Source organism: Spermophilus citellus, assembly GCF_964194105.1.
Source record: "Spermophilus citellus genome assembly, chromosome: 9".
NCBI classification, from domain to species: domain Eukaryota; kingdom Metazoa; phylum Chordata; class Mammalia; order Rodentia; family Sciuridae; genus Spermophilus; species Spermophilus citellus.
In genome coordinates this window covers 47,847,752-47,859,521 of record NC_138191.1, presented here as the reverse complement: position 1 = coordinate 47,859,521, position 11,770 = coordinate 47,847,752, and positions in this window count along the sequence as shown.

The window sequence follows — 11,770 nt, the reverse complement described above, 5'->3', positions numbered from 1 at the left end:
CCCAAGGTGAGAAACACCATCTAGATGGAAGGGTGTGGCAGAGAAAGGAAGCTTGAGACCTGACATCTAGGAAGCAGTAAAAGAGCTCTGCTCAAGAGGGACAAAATATATACCCCAAAGGCACACTTCTGAGAGAACTAGATCCAGCCACACCCTATCTGCCTTTAGTTAACACCCAGTTAATCCATAACAATGGGTTAAACCACTGACAGCAATTAGATTAGTCTTTCCTTGTCTAATTATTTCACCCTGGAAAATCCTTGCATTGTTTCACCTAAGAACTTTAAGAGGACATCTCATATCTAAACCATAATAGACTATAAATGGAAAAAAAAATGTCGTCATAACCATAGAGTGTTCATTCTCCTACAATAAAAAGTAACAAAAAGGACTTTGGAGAAGAGAAAATAAATATATCTAGATACTCTGAGAAATCAGGAAATTGGAACAAAAAGACATTTAGAGATTCAGGTGAGATTCTATGTTCCTGTACTGCACTAATAAAGACTTTGTCAAACACAATAAATGTGCCATCCTTTTCACTTTTTGAACTTATATAAATAGGAGAGAGAAAGGAGTAGACTGGGGTAAATATGAGGACAAACTTCTAAATACTTCTAAAGTAGTACTTCTAAAGTAAGTATTAACTATGTAACCTCATACCTCATTAGGAAATTGCTCCAGTGTCAATATCATGCTAGGATATCAAAATGGGATGACCAAGTATATAACATACTAAAAAAAGGGAAAAAAAAAGCAAAATGCAATGTAATGTCAGGTCTTATCCATCTGGGCTGGATAAAGGTAGATTTAACATAATTTTTAGCCCTTACACTATATTGAGAAAATGGTAAAATAAAACAAAACAGTATTTACATTGGTTCTGCAGAGGACTAAATTGGAAGCTTACAGCATACCACTTTGCACAAGAGCATGAATAAGAGTCAGGAATACACACACAATTTAAACAGACCAATAACAAAGGAACAAATAGAAGAAGCCATCAAAAGACTACCAACCAAAAAAAGCCCTGGACCGGATGGGTATACAGCTACAGCGGAGTTTTACAAAACCTTCAAAGAAGAATTAATACCAATACTTTTCAAGCTATTTCAAGAAATAGAAAAAGAAGAAGCTCTTTCAAATTCATTCTATGAGGCCAACATCACCCTGATCCCGAAAGCAGACAAAGACACTTCAAAGAAAGAAAACTACAGACCAATATCTCTAATGAACTTGGATGCAAAAATTCTCAATAAAATCCTGGCGAATCAAATACAAAAGCATATCAAAAAAATTGTGCACCATGATCAAGTAGGATTCATCCCTGGGATGCAAGGCTGGTTCAATATATGGAAATCAATAAATGCTATTCACCACATCAATAGACTTAAAGACAAGAACCGTATGATCATCTCGATAGATGCAGAAAAAGCATTCAACAAAATACAGCATCCCTTTATGTTCAAAACACTAGAAAAACTAGGGATAACAGGAACTTACCTCAGCCTTGTAAAAGCTATCTATGCTAAACCTCAGGCTAGCATCATCCTAAATGGAGAAAAACTGAAGGCATTCCCTCTAAAATCTGGAACAAGACAGGGATGCCCTCTATCACCACTTCTATTCAATTTAGTTCTTGAAATACTAGCCAGAGCAATTAGACAGACAAAAGAAATTAAAGGCATAAAAATAGGAAAAGAAGAACTTAAATTATCGCTATTTGCGGATGACATGATAATATATTTAACAGACCCAACAGGGTCTACAAAGAATCTGCTATGAATTCAGCAAAGTGGCAGGATATAAAATCAACATGCATAATTCAAAGGCATTCCTGTATATCAGCAACAAAACTTCTGAAATGGAAATGAGGAAAACCACTCCATTCACAATATCCTCAAAGAAAATAAGATACTTGGGAATCAACCTAACAAAAGAGGTGAAAGATTTACATAATGAAAACTACAGAACCCTAAAGAGAGAGATAGAAGAAGATCTTAGAAGATGGAAAAATGTACCCTGTTCATGGATAGGCAGAACTAACATCATAAAAATGGCGATATTACCCAAAGTTCTCTACAGGTTTAATGCGATGACAATCAAAATCCCAACGGTATTTCTTGTAGAAATAGATAAAGCAATCATGAAATTCATATGGAAAAACAAAAGACCCAGAATAGCAAAAGCAATTCTAAGCAGGAAGTGTGAATCCGGAGGTACAGCAATACCAGAGTTCAAACTGTACTACAAAGCAATAGTAACAAAAACAGCATGGTACTGGTACCAAAACAGGCAGGTGGACCAATGGTACAGAATAGAGGACACAGAAACCAATCCACAAAATTACAACTTTCTTATATTTGATAAAGGGGCTAAAAGCATGCAATGGAGGAAGGATAGCATCTTCAACAAATGGTGCTGGGAAAACTGGAAATTCATATGCAACAAAATGAAACTGAATCCCTTTCTCTCTCCATGCACAAAAGTTAACTCAAAATGCATCAAGGAGCTAGATATCAAATCAGAGACACTGTGTCTGATAGAAGAAAAAGTTGGCTACGATCTACATACTGTGGGGTCGGGCTCCAAATTCCTTAACAGGATGCCCATAGCCCAAGAGTTAATAACAAGAATAAACAAATGGGACTTACTTAAACTAAAAAGTTTTTTCTCAGCAAGAGAAACAACAAGAGAGGTAAATACAGAGCCTACATCCTGGGAACAAATTTTTACCCTTCACACTTCAGATAGAGCCCTAATATCCAGAATATATAAAGAACTCAAAAAATTAAACAATAAGATAACAAATAACCCAATCAACAAATGGGCCAAGGACCTGAACAGACACTTCTCAGAGGAGGACATACAATCAATCAACAAGTACATGAGAAAATGCTCACCATCTCCAGCATTCAGAAAAATGCAAATCAAAACCACCCTAAGATACCATCTCACTCCAGTAAGATTGGCAGCCATTATGAAGTCAAACAACAATAAGTGTTGGCAGGGATGTGGGAGAAAGGGTACACTTGTACACTGCTGATGGGACTGCAAATTGGTGAGGCCAATTTGGAAAGCAGTATGGAGATTCCTGGGAAAGCTGGGAATGGATCCACCATTTGACCCAGCTATCGCCCTTCTCGGACTATTCCCTGAGGATCTTAAAAGAGCGTACTATATGGATACTGCCACATCAATGATCATAGTGGCACAATTCACAATACCTAGACTGTGGAACCAACCTAGATGCCCTTCAATAGATGAATGGATAAAAAAAAAGTTTCATCTATACACAATGGAGTATTACACAACACTAAAAATGACAACATCATAGAATTTGCAGGGAAATGGATGGCATTAGAGCAGATTATGTTAAGCAAAACTAGCCAATCCTTAAAATCAAATGCCAAATGTCTTCTTTTATATAAATAGAGCAACTAAGAACAGAACAGGGAGGAAGAGCATGAGGAAAAGATTAACATTAAACAAAGATGAGTGGGGGGAGAGAAAGGGAGAGAGAAGGGAAAGCATATGGAAACAGTAGGAGACACTCAATGTTACACAAAATTACATATAAGAGGTTGTGAGGGGAAAGGGGGGAACAAGGGAGAGAATTGAACAACAGCGGATGAGGTAGAGAGGGAAGATGGGAGGGGAGGGGAGGGGGGATAGTAGGGGATAGGAAAGATAGCAGAATACAACCGTCACTAATATGCCATTATGTAAAAATGTGAATGTGTAACTGATGTTATTCTGCAATTTGTATTTGGGGTAAAAATGGGAGTTCATAACCCAATTGAGTCAAATGTATGAAAGATGATATATCATGAGCTCTGTAATGTTTTGAACAACCAATAAAAAAAAGAAACACTAGATGGCAATTATGCAAATCAGCAAGGACAACAAAATGAAAATATCTAATGTGGTTTGCAAAGAAAAATGACAATTCACAGTATTGGTAAATGTGAAGGGAAACTAGTAATAAAACTAATTTTATAGCATGTTTATGCAATAGAAATAAATTACTTAAGCCATGAAATCAAGGATACAATATTTAAATAAAGTAGAATAAGAGTTAAAATGAGAACTAAAGTAGGGAAATAATGTAAGATTAAAAGCTAACAGGATCCTTATCTATTTATGTATAATAATTAAAGTGGAAAACAGAATTCAAGTGAAATACTACCAATGAATACAAAGGGAAAAAGCAAAGAGGTCAAGAAAAGATAACTATTGGTAATATCGCCATTTTGATGATGTTAGTTCTGCCTATCCATGAACAAGGAATATTTTTCCATCTTCTGAGGTCCTCTTCTATATCTCTCTTTAGGGTTCTGTAGTTTTCATTGTATAGGTCTTTCACCTCTTTTGTTAGGTTAATTCCCAAGTATTTTATTTTTGGGGGGGATATTGTGAATGGAGTAGTTGTCCTCATTTCCGTTTCAGAGGATTTGTCGCTGATATACAAGAATGCATTTGATTTATGCGTGTTGATTTTATATCCTGCCACTTTGCTGAATTCATTTATTAGCTCTAATAGTTTATTTGTAGACCCTTTTGGGTCTGTTAGGTATAGAATCATATCATCTGCAAGTAGTGATAATTTAAGTTCTTCTTTTCCTATTTTTATGCCTTTAATTTCTTTCGTCTGTCTAATTGCTCTGGCCAGTGTTTCGAGGACTATGTTGAACAGAAGTGGTGAGAGAGGGCATCCCTGTCTTGTACCAGATCTTAGAGGGAATGCCTTCAATTTTTCTCCATTCAGAATGATGCTGGCCTGTGGCTTATCATAGATTGCTTTTACAATGTTGAGGTATGATCCTGTTATCCCTAATTTTTCTAGAGTTTTCTTGGAAAGCTGGGAATGGAACTACCATTTGACCCAGATATTCCCCTTCTCGGTCTATTCCCTAAAGACCTAATAAGAGCATGTTACAGGGACACTGCTACATCGATGTTCATAGCAGCACAATTCACGATAGCAAGATTGTGGAACCAACCTAGATGCCCTTCAATAGATGAATGGATAAAAAAAATGTGGCATTTATACACAATGGAGTATTACTCTGCATTAAAAATGACAAAATCATAGAATTTGGAGGGAAATGGATGGCATTAGAGCAGATAATGCTAAGCGAAGCTAGCCAATCCTTAAAAAACAAATGCCAAATGACTTCTTTGATATAAGGGGAGTAACCAAGGACAGGGTAGGGACGAAGAGCTTGAGAAGAAGATTAACATTAAACAGGGATGATAGGTGGGAGGGAAAGGGAGAGAGAAGGGAAATCGCATGGAATTGGAAGGTGAGCCTCAGGGTCATACACAATTACATATAAGAGGAAAGGAGGGGTAAGAGAAAAATAATACAAGTGAAGAAATGATTTACAGTAGAGGGGGTAGAGAGAGAAAAGGGGATGGGAGGGGAGGGGAAGGGGGATAGTAGAGAATAGGATAGACAGCAGAATACATCAGTCACTAGAATGGCAATATGTAAATCAATGGAAGCGTAACTGATGTGATACAGCAATCTGTATACGGGGTAAAAATGGGAGTTCATAACCCACTTGAATCAAATTGTGAAAAATGATATATTAAGAACTTTATAATGTTTTGAACGACCAACAATAAATTAAAAAAAAAAGAAAAGATAACTACTAAAAGGATATAGGAAATGAACTTGAGGATAATTATTACCAAAACAGAAAAATAAAAAAAAATGCAGCAGAATTTTCTTCAGCCTTTCAATTTCTGGCTGATTTAGTTGGTTCATTGCCAAACTGTTGTGTCTTCTAGATTCCTAATACTGGTCTTGTTACATTTCTTGAGAAAAGAACTAAGAGAGGACAAAGAGAAATCAGTAGATGATAGCAATGTCCAAAAAGCAAAAGCCTCATTCCTCCCAGCACCATCAAATGCAGAAGCCCTGCCACCTCTGCTCCTTCTTTGATGTTTAGTTGATGGCATCAGTATCCACTAGTCCAGACCATAAAACAAAGAGCAAACACCACTGCTTTCTTATTTTGTTGATTCTAATTTTTTTTTAAATCTTATTCGAACTTGTACCTTGATCACTTCTTCCCTGTCAAAGATATATTTGGTTATTTCAGGAAGAGGGTATCTAACAAACATCTCTAATGAGTAATTGTATATTTGTTCAATTAAGGCTCTAAAAAAGAAATATAAGACCAGTAATGTCTTCATTGTAGAAAAAGTGGACACACCACAGAGTTGACACCAAGATTATTTTAAGGATTTTGGAAGTTACTTGCTAATAACTATGGAGATATATATAAACTTCTATGTCATAAGACCCAGAAAAATTCCGGAATTTTGGTTGAAGGTGTTCAGGTTTGTGAGAAAAATCAGATCTATGTTTCTGAGGGGGCAGGTGATATTGGGCCATCCTATGAATAAGAACATCCCCATGTGAATCTGTGCTGCAAGTATCTTTTTATTACCATGCAAACTCCACATGGCTAACATGCTATGTTTTATGAAAATTCAAGTTAAGAATAATATTTTTTTAATTGTGCTTGTTTTAGAACATAGCTTATATCAATAATATTACAAATATTAAAAAGTACCCATTTTCATTCCATAGTTCTTAATTTTGGCAAATGTGAATAGACATAATATAGAAATTCAACATCTTCATCACTTTAAAACAATCCTTTGCTCCTCTTGCCATTTTATCCCTTCCCTGACTCTCTGACATTTTCCTCTATTCTATAAATAAAACCAACATTTGTATTTAGAGCTTTTTTAACCTGAAAAATGCCAACATCATTATTCTGAAGTTCTAGATTAAATTTTCTTTGTCTTAAATACTTTTTTTTAGTATAACTTCTCCTTCTTTAGGTTGTACATGATGCAGATCACACCAATTGTGTAATCATACATGCACATACATGTAATAATGTCCCATTCATTCTACTATCCTTCCTGCCACCATACCCCCTTTCCCTCTCCTCCCTTCACTCACCTCTGCCTAATCCAAAGTATCTCAATTCTTTCCTAAGCACCCCCCACCCCCCATTGTGAATTAGCATTCACATATCAGAGAAAACGTTCGACATTTTGTTCTTTCGGATTGACTTATTTCTCTTCCCTTCAAAAGATATTCTCCAGCTCTATCTAGTCACCTGTAAATGCCATAATTTCATTCTTCTTTAAGGCTCAGTAATATTCCATTGTGCATATATACCACCATTTCTGTATCCATTCATCTGCTGAAGGGCACCTAGTTTGGTTCCCTAGTTTGGCTATTGTGAATTGAGCTGCTATAAACATCTATGTGGCTGCATCACCCTAGTATCTATTTTTAACTCCTTTGGATAAAAATTGAAGAATTGGATAGCTGGTTAAATGGTGGTTCCATTCCAAGTTTTCTTAGGAACCTCCATACTACTTTTCATAATGGTTGCACCAATTTTTAGTCCCACCAGCAATGTTCGAATGTACTTTTTCCCCTACATTCTCACCAACACTTATTGTTGATTGTATTCTTGAACATTGTTATTCTCATTGAAGTGAGATGAATTCTTAGAGTAGTTTTGATTTGCATTTCTCCAATGGCTAGAGATGTTGAAGATTTTTTCATATATTTATTGATCGATTGTGTTTCTTCTCCTGTAAAGTGTCTGTTCAGTTTCCTATTCTATTTCTTGATAGGGTCATTTGTTTTTTTGGTATTGTTTTTTGGTGTTTGAGTTTTATATATCCTGGAGATTGATGCTGTATCTGAGATGCGTGTGCTAAAGATTTTCTCCCATTCTGCAAGCGCTCACTTTATGCTATTGATTGTTTTCTTTGCTGTGAAGAAGCTTTTTAGTTTGATTCAATCCCATTTATTAATTCTTGATTTTACTTCTTGTGCTTTAGGAATCTTGTTAAGGAAGTCAGTTCCTAAGCTGACATGGTGGAGATCTGATTTTATATTTTATTAGGTGCGGTATCTCTGTTCTAGTGCCTAAATCCTTGATCAACTTTGAGTTGATTATTGTTCTGGGTGAGAAATATGGGCTTAATTTCATTTTGCTATCTATGAATTTCCAGTTTTCCTAGCACCATTTGTTGAAGAGGCTATGGTTGCTCTAATGTATGTATTTTGACACATTTGTCTAGTATTAGATAACCTCATTTTTGTAGGTTTTTCTCTGTGTATTCTATTCCATTAACATTGCTCTATGTGTCTGCTTTGGTGCCAATACCATCTGTTTTTGTTACTATGGCTCTGTAGTATAATTTAAGGTCTGGTATAGTGATGCCTCCTGCTTCACTTTTCTTGCTAAGGATTGCTCTAGCTACTATGGGTCTCTTATTTTTCCACATGAAGTTCATGATTGCTTTTTCTATTTCTATATAGTCTCGTACTTAGAAAACTTAAGTGATTACTCTTTACAGAAAAAAAAGAGCATTTCCCCAGTATATTTCCCAGAACATGTCTTAATCAAATGGAAATTTTTCTCTTTCAATATGGGAAATAAAATATATAAATTCTTTGCTAGTCATAAACAAAGAGCTTCACATTTAAATGTTATTCAGAGAACTTGACCTTAATATAAATGCCCTACAACTTGTTAAATGCTTACTTGCATTAAGCTGATACTTCAGAAAGAGATTATGGTAGATATATTAAGTAGTTACTACTTCAGATTATACAAAAAAACTCTTCATTTTAAAAAACGTACTTAGATTATAGTGTCCTTATTTTTAAAAAATAAAGATGGTTGCAGCATCTTTATTTTGTTGATTTACTTTTATGTGGTACTGAGATCAAGTCCAATTCCTCACACGTGGTAGGCAAATGCTTTACTGCTTAGCCACACCCCAGCCACCTATAGTGTCCTCATTTCCCATCAATAGCTTTTTATTAAAATGAATTTATTAAAATGAATATTATATTTCCAACTTCCATAACATCAATCAAAGTATTACTCATTTCAAGAACGTGACAGTGCAGTATTGCTGAACTTGATTCAAATACTGTGATCCTAGAAGAGAGAAAGATTGGCGTCTAGGTAACATGTTTTCTAATCCTCTATCTAATTACTCCCACTTTCATTTCTCATACACCCTTTTCATTCCCACATCCTTTTCATTCTAGCTGTGTTTACTGGTCTTTATAAAAGAAAATCCCTTTTGTCTGAACTCTTTATAGGTTGATCGGAGTTGTCACAGGTTCTCCCTACTATATTGGTTCCATTTCCCCCTTGAAAAAATGCTTTGAATAAAGTTTCTCCTTACAAAAGTCCTTGTTCACGAAAGTTTGACTAAAAATATTTAAAGTTAGCATCTTGAATTTAGTACCATCAAAAATACATGTACTAATAAGTTTCTGGGTTTAATATTTTTCTAACCATGTAATATGAACTAGATAAAGCAGCAAGAGTTTCTATTCCCTACCAGAAAATAACAGCAAAATTTAGTTCAAGATTTTACAGCACACATGGCTCTGATCATTTAATTACTTCATTTTTAAAAATGCATCACTTGTTTCTTTTTATTAGCAGCAAAACTTTTTCTGTAAAATATTATAGTATTTAAGTTCTATAAATTGGAATGTTATTATTAGTATTTGTAATGAAATTGATTTTTATAAGTCTGAATGTGAATGTTATAATATACGCATTGCCAAAGTGTTAATAATAATGATAAATCCACTTTACACTATAGTTAAACATTCTGTGATATTTATCAATTGTTTTAATAATTTCAGTGGCAGCTTCACATAGTAATATTATCTATCTATCTGTCTATCTATATATTGGTACTACTGGGGATTGAACATAGGGTTCTCTATTACTGAGCTACATCTCCAGCCTTTTAATTTGGGGACTGGATCTTGCTAAATTGCTCAGTATGACCTTGAAATTGTGATCCTCCTGCTTCAGGCTACCAAATTATAATTTAATAATAAGCCTGGGATTGCAGGCTTGAGTCTTGATACGCAGTGTATAGTAGCAACTCTAATGGGTGACATTTGTGAAAATGATAGGAATAAGTGAATTTATTCAGAGAATAAATATGGAAGCAGTTAATGTCCTACCTTTTTGTAGAATTAGAGTTGTTTTGGGATATATAGATTTCTGGAAAAAAAACTGACAAAAAATTTAACAAATACAGATCAGAACTAATCATCAGAAAAGAGAAGACCATTTTGCCAATATCAGGCATAAAAATTCTATAATACTAGAAAAGATTATAAGAAATTATAGGGTTGGGGATATAGTTCAGTTGGTAGAATGCTTGCCTCACATGCACAAGGCCCTGGGTTCAATCCCCAGCACCAACCACACACACATACACACACACACATAAACAAAAGAAAGAAATTATAAAATAAGTTATCATGAAGGACTTCAGATCAACTTATGTGAGATTTAAATTAAATATACAAAGTCCTGGAAGATCACATTTTTTGAAAATTGACATAAAAATTAGAGCATCAGAAATTTTTATGTATATTAAATCTGCAAATAGATTATTTTCTTTAAAGAAAATCCTTCAACAAAATAGTTTCACCAAATGTTTCTAAATATTCAATAAAAAGTTTCTTAAGCATGCACAAACTATTTCTGATAATAGAAGAGGAATAAATATGTCCTAATCTTGATACTGAACTCTAATTAAAACAACATAAGAAAAAGAAATTACAGATCAAACTTATTCATTAAACCCATATCCCAAAACTCATCCCATAAAAAAACAATGTGTGAGAGAGAAGTTTTGAGGAGAAAGGTTTTATTCAGTGACCAATAGTGATGAAGAGGGAACTTCACCCACAAATTAGCTTCTAACTCTGGGGTCTTGAAGGGTTACAGGTATATATAGGACAGGAATAATGAAAGGCAGAAATATGGGGTAATAAATAGCAAGAACATTCATGTCTTTTCTGGGAACAGCCAGAGATCTTCCAGGAACATGGTGCCATGGTGGCTGGTAGGTGTTTTAGTCCTGGAGAGGGGAACTGGAGTAAAAGACACCTATCAAGACTAGATTAAGTTATCCCTATGTTATTGTTTAGGAGAAAGTATTTCTCAAATGATCAACAGGGTCTACCTACAGAATAAAGGAGAACCTGACCAATAGGTTAAGGTGATAAAGGAGACAGACATAACATGAAGACAGAGTCACCAAGAATTTTCATTCCATTCCAACCATCCATTTAACATCTGTAGGCCAAAGAAAAGAGTCAGTGTTTTCACTTGTTCAGATCCCAGAAAGGTAACCTATGCAAGAGTCATCATCATAATCCATTCATCAGAGGTATTATCCACAGCAAAGCTAGTGAGAGACAAATAATAGGCTGCCCAGCTGTGTGACCTCTAAAATTAGTGATTTTTACATCAATTAAGAGAAAGTGAAGCTAAAGGGTTTATTTAGATTTTATGGAGTAAAAATTAACATAAGTAAAAGTAAACTCATTTATAAAATATTAACCAATCGCAATTTGCAAAATATAATGTACTTTGGAGTTCAAATTTTTTAAGTGTTTTGAATCCATCTGGATTTTTTGCCTTATTGAGTAGAATATTGACGGAGATCATATGCACACCTTAATAAATTCAGATAAGCATTAACAAAAGTCAACATTGATAAGTGAAAAATAATTTTTATAAAAAACTTGGAATAGAAGATATTGTCTAAATTTTTACTTAAGGCATTTTGAAAATAGAATAAAAAGCAAAATAACAAACATTAACCTGAGTTTCTTTTCAACATAGTAAAAAGTTACAAGGATTCATGCCATCTTATTTTTTATCTC